Genomic DNA, 9,711 nt, shown 5'->3' on the forward strand with positions numbered 1-9,711 from the left:
TCAAAATGTGGCTTTTTCGGAATTGATAAATTTAAGCTACGTGAGCAAAACTAGGCTGGTTCAATTTGACAAAATGAAATGTAGTACAAGTTTGGTGACGCTGTCTGTGACAGGCTGCTTAAATTTGCATGGGCAATTGAACTGATCACTAATTTCAATGTTAAATAACTTGGAAATTGCACAACACATTATTTTTTTTCCTTAACAATTATTTCTCATCTAGCGTCCCAGTCTAAACCCTTACAAGCTTTTCAGACTATTTCTGACTACCCCATATAACCTATTTGTTACAAGGCTATTGTGAAAACAGATTAACTGTATGTGCTCATGAGATGACTGAGCCAGAAACTACAATGAGGATGGAATGATATCAAAATCGTAAGAGGAAGAGCTGTCCCTGATGTTATAAGGTATAGATATCGCAGGGAACAAATCAAAATTTAGAAATTATGATATGAATATAACTATGGAGGAGGAGGAACACACCTGAAATAATTACAAGATACCACAATGCAAGACTTTCAACAAAAAAGAAAATGTATCTCTTGGAGCTATAAAATGGAGACAGCTGGAATAAATTTATTTTGGAAACAGTAGATAATATCTATGAAAGATAAATGTTTGCCTAGAAAATTATGGGGCATTTGAAAATAATTACAAAAACAAGAAATGCAGTGAGAAGCAAAGCACAATGATTACATGACTACAATAAATACTGAACAAGAAAGGCTGAAGTAAAATCACCCAGAAAGACAAACCTAATGAACTGAAATGAACATGTTTTCGCATGCTAGAAACGACATGGTTGGAGAATGTTTACAAAAAATTAAAATATTATTTATTTATTTATCCATTCATCCAGGGTTCATTTATCATGAAAATAAATAACTCAAAAAATGTACATACATACAGAATAAGTATGCTTTAAAGCAACAGGACAGGTGGTCACTTGTGGCCTTGATGAATTAATCATCCTGGAATCTCCTTAAAGGGTTGGTTTGTCGGATTGAAGGGACCAGGCTACTAGGGCCATCGGTCTCTTGTTCCATGAACTTTAAACACCCACAAAGAATAAGAACAAACAATGGAGATGACAAGAGACGACACAGGACAAGAAAGACACAGACAGAGACCAGAAAAAAGGAATTAAAATCACACCGAGTATGATGGTGGTTGGCTGACCATAGAAAAAAAAAAAGAAAAGCCAACCACCAAGAAACGCACTAAAAACCAAAGTCTAAAATCGTAGGCCAAAGGCTAGACTCAACACAAAAAAAGGACAAACACTTAGATCAAGTGATAAAAACCCCCTGCATGAATAAAACTCAAAACTAAATGTGCCATCGCAATGTCATCTGATAAAAGTGCAGGAAGCGTATCAGGCAGCGTAAACGTCTGCCTGAGCGGAGTTAAAAGTGGGCAGTCCAACAAGATGTGAACCATCGTCAAAGCTGACCCGCAGCGACATAAAAGTGGGTCCTTGCGGCGCAATAAATAGCTATGTGTGCCAGTGAGGTGTGGCCAATGTGCACCCGGCACATGACAACAGAGTCCTTGCAAGAGACCCGCAAGGAGGAGCGCCACACACTGGTAGCCTCCTTGATGGTCCGAAGTTTGTTGGGTGAAGGATGGGTGTGCCATTCTTCACCCCAGTTGATAAGTACCTTCTGCCGCAAAACTGACCTGAGGTCACTCTCCGAAAGGCCAATCTCCAAGGCTGGTGCACCGACAGCCTGTTTGGCCAGCATGTCAACACGTTCATTTCACGGGATGCCAACATGACCCGGGGTCCATCGCAACGGTCAAGAGTATGGAGGGACGCCTGTATGGCCATCACCAGACGAGAGCGAGGGAAACACTGATAGATAGCTCGTAAACCGCTCAGGGAGTCACTACAGATAAAGAAGGTCTCACCTGAGCAGGAGCGGATGTACTCTAGGGCACGAGAGATGGCAACCAGCTTGGCAGCGAAAACACAGCAGCCAGCCGGCAATGAGTGTTGTTCATAAATGGTCCCCTAGAGTAAGATTATAAGCAACACAGCCATCAACCATCGACCCGTCAGTATAGACAAAGTCAGAGCCTTGAAACAAGGCAAGGATTGAAAGAAATCGGTGGCGGAGAGCCTCAGGAGGGACTGAGTCCTTTGGCCCCTGTGCCAAATCGAGCCAAAGGCAGGGGCGGGGCACACACCATGGGGGTATATGCAGAGGGGCCCGGAAAAGAGGTGGAAGAGGGAAAACCTCAAGCCCAGAGAGAAGAGCTCTGACACGAACCACAATCATACACCCTGACCGGGGCCGCTGTTCTGGAAGATGGATGACCGACTGAGGGAATAGGAGACGATAATTGGGATGCCTGGGCGAGCTACAAACGTGTGTAGCATAAGTGGCCAGTAATCATTGGCGCCGGAACCGCAATGGAGGGACACCTGCCTCCACAAGTATGCTGTTGACAGGGCTTGTCCGGAAAGCTCCTGTGGCCAGTCAGATCCCGCTGTAAAGGATGGGGCCCAGCGACTGCAATGCGGAAGGGGATGCCGAACCGTAAGCCAGGCTGCCATACTCTAGACAGGACTGAATTAACGCCTGGTACAGCTGTAGAAGGGTAGACCGATCGGCACCCCAGCTGGTGTGACGCAAGCAATGGAGAGCGTTAAGATGCGGCCAGCACGTCTGTTTAAGCTGCCAAATATGAGGGAACCAAGTCAACCGGGTACTAGAAACCAATCCCAAAAACCGATGCGTCTCCACCACAGCAAGAGGTTCGCCATCAAGATAAAGCTGTGGCTCAGAGTGAACAGTGTGTCGCCGGCAGAAATGCATAACGCAGGTCTTGGCAGCCGAAAACTGGAAGCCATGTGCTACAGCCAAAGACTGTAGCCTTGCGGATAGTGCCCTGCAGTTGCCTTTCAGCAGTGCAATGACAGTGGAGCTAAAGTATAGGCAGAAGTCGTCAGCATACAAGGAAGCTGAGACAGACGTTCCCACCGCTGCAGCGAACCCATTAATGGCAATTAAAAGGAGGCAGACACTTAAGACAGATCCTTGCGGTACCCCATTCTCTCGAACTTGGGAAGAAGTATGGGAGGCTGCAACTTGCACGCGGAAGGAACGAAGTGACAGAAAAGTTTGTATAAAAATCAGGAGTGGACTCCGAAGACCCCAACCATGAAGTGTAGAGAGGATGTCATGTCGCTATGTCGTATCATATGCCTTCCGCATGTCAAAAAAGACGGCGACCAGATACTGACAATGAGCAAAGCCCGTACAGATGACAGACTCCAGGCACACCAGATTATCGGTGGCAGAGTGGCCCTTACCTTACCCACCTTGACACGGAGCCAGAAGGCCCCGAGACTCAAGTAGCCACCTCAACCTCCGGCTCACCATGTGTTCAAGCAACTTGCAAAGAATGTTGGTGAGGCTAATGGGACAGTAGCTGTCCACCTCCAGTGGGTTCTTGCCAGGTTTCAACACGGGGATTATGATGCTTTCCTGCCATTGCAACGGGAACTCACCCTCAACCCAGATACGGTTGAAAAGGTCTAGAACACGTCGCTGGCAGTCCACCGAGAGCTGTTTGAGCATCTGACAGTGGATGCAATCTGACCCAGGAGCTGTATCAAGGCAAGCAGCTAAGGTACTTTGGAATTGCCACTCACTGAACGAAGCACTGTACGATTCAGGGTGGCGCGTGTGAAATGAAAGGCTGCGACGTTCCAACCGCTCTTTCAGCGTTGAAGAGAAATTCGGGAATTGCAATTGCATTTTTCAACACGGTCGAGCACCTGTTCATAAAGCACGGCCTGTGGTGGAGTGGCTGCTCAACAATAATATGTCTGTAATGGACTGGCCTGCACAGAGTCCTAACCTGAATCCTGTAGAACACTATTGGGATGTTTTGGAACGCCGACTTTGTGCCAGGCCTCACTGATGGACATCGATACCTCTCCTCAGTGCTGCCATTCCCCAAGAAACCTTCCAGCACCTCATTGACTGTATGCCTACGAGAGTGGAAGTTGTCATCAAGACTAAGGGTGGGCCAACACCATATAGAATTTCAGCATTACCGGTGGAGGGTGCCACAAGCTTGTCATTTTCAGCCAGGTGTCCAGATACTTTTGATCACATAGGGTAACTGCAGATGACAATGTGCAACCGGCTTCTTCTCTGTGCAGAGATATCAAATTTTTTGATTTGGACTTTGGATGATAATCTGTCACATTGAGAAGATTGTCTGCTCTGACAATTGTAATACTAATCTTGTGTTCTGCAAAACATTAATTTGAAGTCCTGTCTATAATGCTGAATAATATGTAAGTTATACTGAAGTCTGGATGTTTATTTGGTGACATTAGTTGGAGAACAGGCTCTCCAACAGTTCCAAGCGGAACTGCCAGGTGAAGAAGAATGATTACCACAGCATACTGAAACTGAGTAGTGGGTCTGGTTCACTACTGCAAATGGTGCCCCAAATTATTTAACGAAATTGTGAACATTTAGAACATGAGGAGAGGTGGTGTATGCACTTGCATGTACTAGATAGAACATGCATCAACCAAGCAACTGCGACATCACAAGGTGGGTTGTGACCGCGCATGATTCTCTCCAAAGCATACCATGCAGGCTCAACAATATTGAGATCTGGTGACATTGGTGCGCATGGGAAATGTGAAAATTCATTTTTGTGCTCACAAAACCAGTCCTGGATGATGGAAGTTGTGTGAACAGGGGCCCTGTAATCTTGGGAAACAGTGTAACCATTGGCAAACAAACATTATACCATAGGATGGACCTGATCAATCAAAATGGCAGTTATGCAACCTCGCGGACTAAACATGGAGGCCATTGAACCTCCTCTCCCTCCCCTCCCAACACATTTCACTTTCAGGGTGAGAGCTCGTCCAGGTTTCATGGTTTCAGCTCCACGTTTTCCTGTTATAGGCATTTGCATCACTGACAAATAGTCTCAGAATTCCAGCTTGCCTGCAATTCCTTTGTAACGGAGCTTCCTTTTTGTTGTTTTGGTGTGACAGGGTTTTCAAGTGTGACATTCAATTCTGCAGTGACTTAGTGCTGTCCTTTTCAATGACCAAACAACCATTTGTCCCAATCACTTAAAACACATTTTGGTCCAAGTGACTTAGCAGATGTCGCTTTTCTATTTTCCTTGTGTGTGGTATAAATCTTTGATACAGTGCCTCTTGAAACACCGAACACTTCAGCTCCCTTGGTAATAGAAGCACCCACTATATCAGCACAAACAATCTGTCCACATTCAAATTCACTTAACCCACACATAATGTACTCACAACGCATAACACTGTTCTGACCATACCTGTCAGATCCAACATATTGAAGGCATGATGATGATGGTTTGTGGGGCACTCATCATTGTGGTCATCATCGCCCATACAAGGTCCAAATCTTTCCATTTCCAGCCTCGGCACTTCCAAATGATGATGAAATTATAAAGACAACATAAACACCCAGTCCCTAGGTAAAGAAAATCCCCGACCCGGCCAGGAACTGAACCCGGGACCCCGTGATCCAGAGGCAGCAGCGCTAGCCACTAACCATGAGTTGCGGATGTATTGAAGGCATTTCACAGATGCTGTCAGAGGTCAAATATGACAACACAGCCTGCAGACTTGGCTAGCATCTGCATTGTGTTCAGCCACACACTTGTCACAACTTTTCCATGTTTTTGTCTATTTACAGAATTAATTTGACATTGTTGTAATTTCAGAGATATCAGGGATACAATACAGAATCCATAAAACCTGTACAGAAACCAGAATGCAGTTATAAGAGACAGAGGATATGAAAAGGAGGCAGTAGTTGAGAGGATTGTAGATTCCCGGGTGACGTTCAAGCCGTGATGGAAACCGGGGAGACTTTTGGAAAGGGGATTAACATGTAGGGAAAAGAAATCAAACCTATGAGGCTTGGCAATGGCACTGTAATTCTGCTGGATATCACAAAGGATTTACAGTAATTGTTAAATGGCTTGGATAGTGTCTTCAAAGGTGGTTATAAGATGATATTAACAGAAGTAAGATAGAACAATGGAGGGGTCTTGAGTTCAATCAGCCAATGCTGAAAGATTTAAATAAGGAAATGAGACTCTAAAAGTAGTACCCGAGTTCTGATATTTTGGCCACAAAACAATTGATGATGGCCAAAACAGAGGTGACATACAATGCAGATCAGCAATAGCAAAAAAAAGTATTTCTGAAAAAGAAAAGTGCGTTAGCATCAAATATAAATTTAAATCTTATGAAGTTTTTCTGAAATTGTAGTGAATGTAGTCCTATGTGCAGTAGTGAAATGTAGGTGTTCAAACAAACAGATGACAAAGGTTTTGAAAACCGCTACTACAAAAGAATAGTGAAGATTAGTTGGGTAAACTGAGTAACTAATGAATAGATACTGAATGAAATTGGTGACTTAAGAAGTCCATGGCACTGCTTAACTAAATGAGGAAATCAGTTGATAGGGCACATCCTACAGCAGTGAGAAATAGTGATGGTTTTTTCTTACGGAACAAAGCATGTGGGGTTAAAAATTGTAGATGAAGACCAAGGCTAGACCACAATAAGTAGGTTCAGTTATATTTAACATACAGTAGTGATGCAGAAGTAACGAGGATTGCACAAGATGGACAGGTGTGGACGGCCACCTCAAACTCCACAGACTGAAGACCACAACAACAACAATGTAACAGACAATGACGAAAAATTGTATTATGACAGTGTGGACTCATGTTCATAGTTGTGATGACTAAGTCATGATGTTTATGACAGAAGTAGCCACTTTTAACTCTGGAGGTTGCATAAAGTTTCATAAGTACTTGGTAGGCAGAAGATATAGATTGAGGCATAAAACTGCTGATCAATAGACATGTGCCCATGTCCTGGATTAAATCCCGAAGTTCTCTGTAGTGCCTAATGGATGGATGGTGTGTGCCAGAGTTGACTGTAGTTCAAATACAAATATTACGCTCCGTGTTCCCGATGATACGGCAAAAAAAAATCCACTACTATGAAATACTCCTTGAATGGTGGGCATAAGCTAGGGTCAGAAAACGTTCCTGAAAACAGCCTACACTCTATGAATCACTGTAAAGGGCTAGAGATGTTCAAATGCAGTTAATGTTACAAGGCAAAATATTTCACAAAATTTGACTCCTTACACGCAGACATTGAAAAAAGACAAGCTATGCCATACGGGTGACAGGTTCTCTAAGTAAATTTTTACATAAAATTAAAACAAAAGTTACAGATGATGACGGAACCGTTTCCTAAAATATGTTAACTAATTCACAAATTATGTCATTACGGATGCTCACTATTAAAACCACTGTTGAGTTGAGGGCAGAATTACTTTCTACTGCTGCACACTGCATAACGATCGGTCAAATATGCAAATATTTGGATGTACAAAAACAAATATAATGATACATTACCTTGCTATCCTTATAACACGCAAAATATTTCAAATAGTTCCAAATGACTTTAAATACACCTACATTTTCATGACACTATAAAAAAACTGATAATCAAAGCAATTAAATTAAATTCTTCAGCATGTCAACAAAAATCGCAGTTAATATTAATAGCGACATTGATTTTTGATGAACATAGATAACTGGTCTCCTCAGCTTTCCAAATACATATAAACTCAAACTTAAACAATGTAACATTTGTTATAAATACTCCACATGCATGAATCACACATTTTGAGGTTAGTGTTTTCAAAACAATACGGAGTGTTAGAAACCAAAGACTCTTTATTTCATAGACTCTACAAGGATTTTCCATGCGAAATCAAAGTATACTTCAGATCAAGAATCAAAAGCAGCTAATTCAAAAATAAACTCAATGAACTGTAAATTTTAATTATCAGGTTTTCTGTCGGAACATACATTTTGTTTGTATTGCCACAAGACAGGGAATTATATACTGACTTGCACTAGACGTCAAAGGGACGGAACGGAATGGCTGGCAATCTCACTGTCAGATTGTGCTGCGTTCACACCAGCTGACACGTTAACACAACATCACTTCACTAACTAAGCCCAGCGTAAAGTTGTGAGATGCCATCTACGATACAAACTGTCAGAATAAGGTATCCGAATTGAATAACTAGTTTATTAACAACCAAAGAATAGGAAGTCCCTAGTTTATATGTTAATAGGAACGGCAGGCCATGTCACGTCCAGTGGTATTGTGCTCACGCCAGCTGGAACGTTAACACATCATCACTTCACTAAGCCCAGCACAACGTCATTGGATACCATCTACGACCCAAACAGTCAGAACGCAGTGGAACTTCGCATGGCAAGCATAATTCGTTCCAGAATCTTACTCATAGTGCGAAACGCTCGTTACGTGAAACAATTTATCCTATATAAATTAATGGAAAATACGACAATGCGTTACGTGCAGAAAAAGTACGAAAAGGTTTATCGTATTCATGCTATTTATTCAAAGAAAATCATGCATTATGTACTTTATTATTCATGATACATAACTAATTCTTCTTTACTAGGAAATTATCTGTAGTCATTTGTTTCTGCCGACACTTCAGCACTTGGCGAAAATGCGACCCAGCATTATCGTCAAATAAATTTGTAGTGCGCGTAGCCACTGCTTTATTGGGATGATGATTTTCAGAGTACGATACAACCGAATCCAGTGCTTTCAGCATTTCTCTTAATGCGCCAGAAGATTGCTGCTTTGCTGTTACCACCTCCTCCTCCTCCTCCACTTCCTCTGAAGAGCTCCTTTCCACAACGTCCTGCTATGAACACAGTGCAACTCCAAAGGTCAACGGTGGTCATTTCTTGGCTGTGATCTTCCACAAGTTCATCAGTAATATTGTTATCCACTTGGCCAAAGACACAATCTTGTTGACTACAGGCTCCACGGGTACTGACTCAAATGCCTCAGCGTCACGTTGGACAATGTAATCAAGCCAAGTTTCTTATCTTGGAAACCACTTCCAACATCTTTTCGATCCTCTTGACGCAGGCAGTGATGTTGAAGTGATATTTTCAAAACTTTCTAAGAGTGAGATTGGTAGATCTAGTCAACTCAAAGCAAATGCTTGAAGAGTACTTCAGTGTTGAGCTTCTTAAAATTAGAAATAATCTGTTGATCCATGTTGCGAGCAGGAGGCGGTATTATAGGCCTGGAGAATGGGCAGGATTGTTGTCTATAACAAGCAAGCCATGGGGTGGCAGATTCATTTCAAGCCAATTTTTGTCTTCAACGATGGATGTAACACTTCATTCAACCAATCACAAGAAGAACATGTGTCATCGAAGCCTTGTTGTTGGACCTTCACATCACATTTAACCTGCTGTTCTGGACTTTACACTTTTTGAACACTTGTGGAATTTCTGAAGGGTAAACAAGCAGTGGTTTAATTTTCAAATCGCAGCTTGCATTGGCACAGTATAGTGGTGTGAGGCGGTCTTTACTTGGCTTGAGACCAGGAAATACATTCTCCTCTGCTGTTACAAAGGTGCACTTTGGTTCCTTTTTGCAGAATAGACCTGTCTTGTCACATTTAAACACCTGTTGCAGCAGATAACCAGAAGAATGTACGAGCAGCTTGAAGTTGTTGATGAAGTTCTCTGCTGCATTTACGGTGGGGCTGGATGATTCGCCATGCCTCTTAGTGCTGTGAATGCTGGTTCTTC

General features: G+C 42.6%; 1 protein-coding gene across 1 annotated transcript in view; it reads right to left on the bottom strand.

Annotated features, from left to right (window-relative positions):
* The window catches only part of LOC126457273 (general transcription factor 3C polypeptide 1), a 368,859-nt gene extending 361,229 nt beyond the window's left edge, over positions 1–7,630 (bottom strand). Inside the window, exon 1 of the mRNA XM_050093437.1 lies at positions 7,471–7,630. The gene's annotated coding sequence lies outside the window, so the exon portion shown is untranslated. The remainder of the gene's footprint in view (positions 1–7,470) is intronic.
* Between the last annotated feature and the right edge of the window lie 2,081 nt (positions 7,631–9,711).

Source organism: Schistocerca serialis, chromosome 2 (assembly GCF_023864345.2).
Source record: "Schistocerca serialis cubense isolate TAMUIC-IGC-003099 chromosome 2, iqSchSeri2.2, whole genome shotgun sequence".
In the NCBI taxonomy this organism is placed as follows: Eukaryota; Metazoa; Arthropoda; class Insecta; order Orthoptera; family Acrididae; genus Schistocerca; species Schistocerca serialis.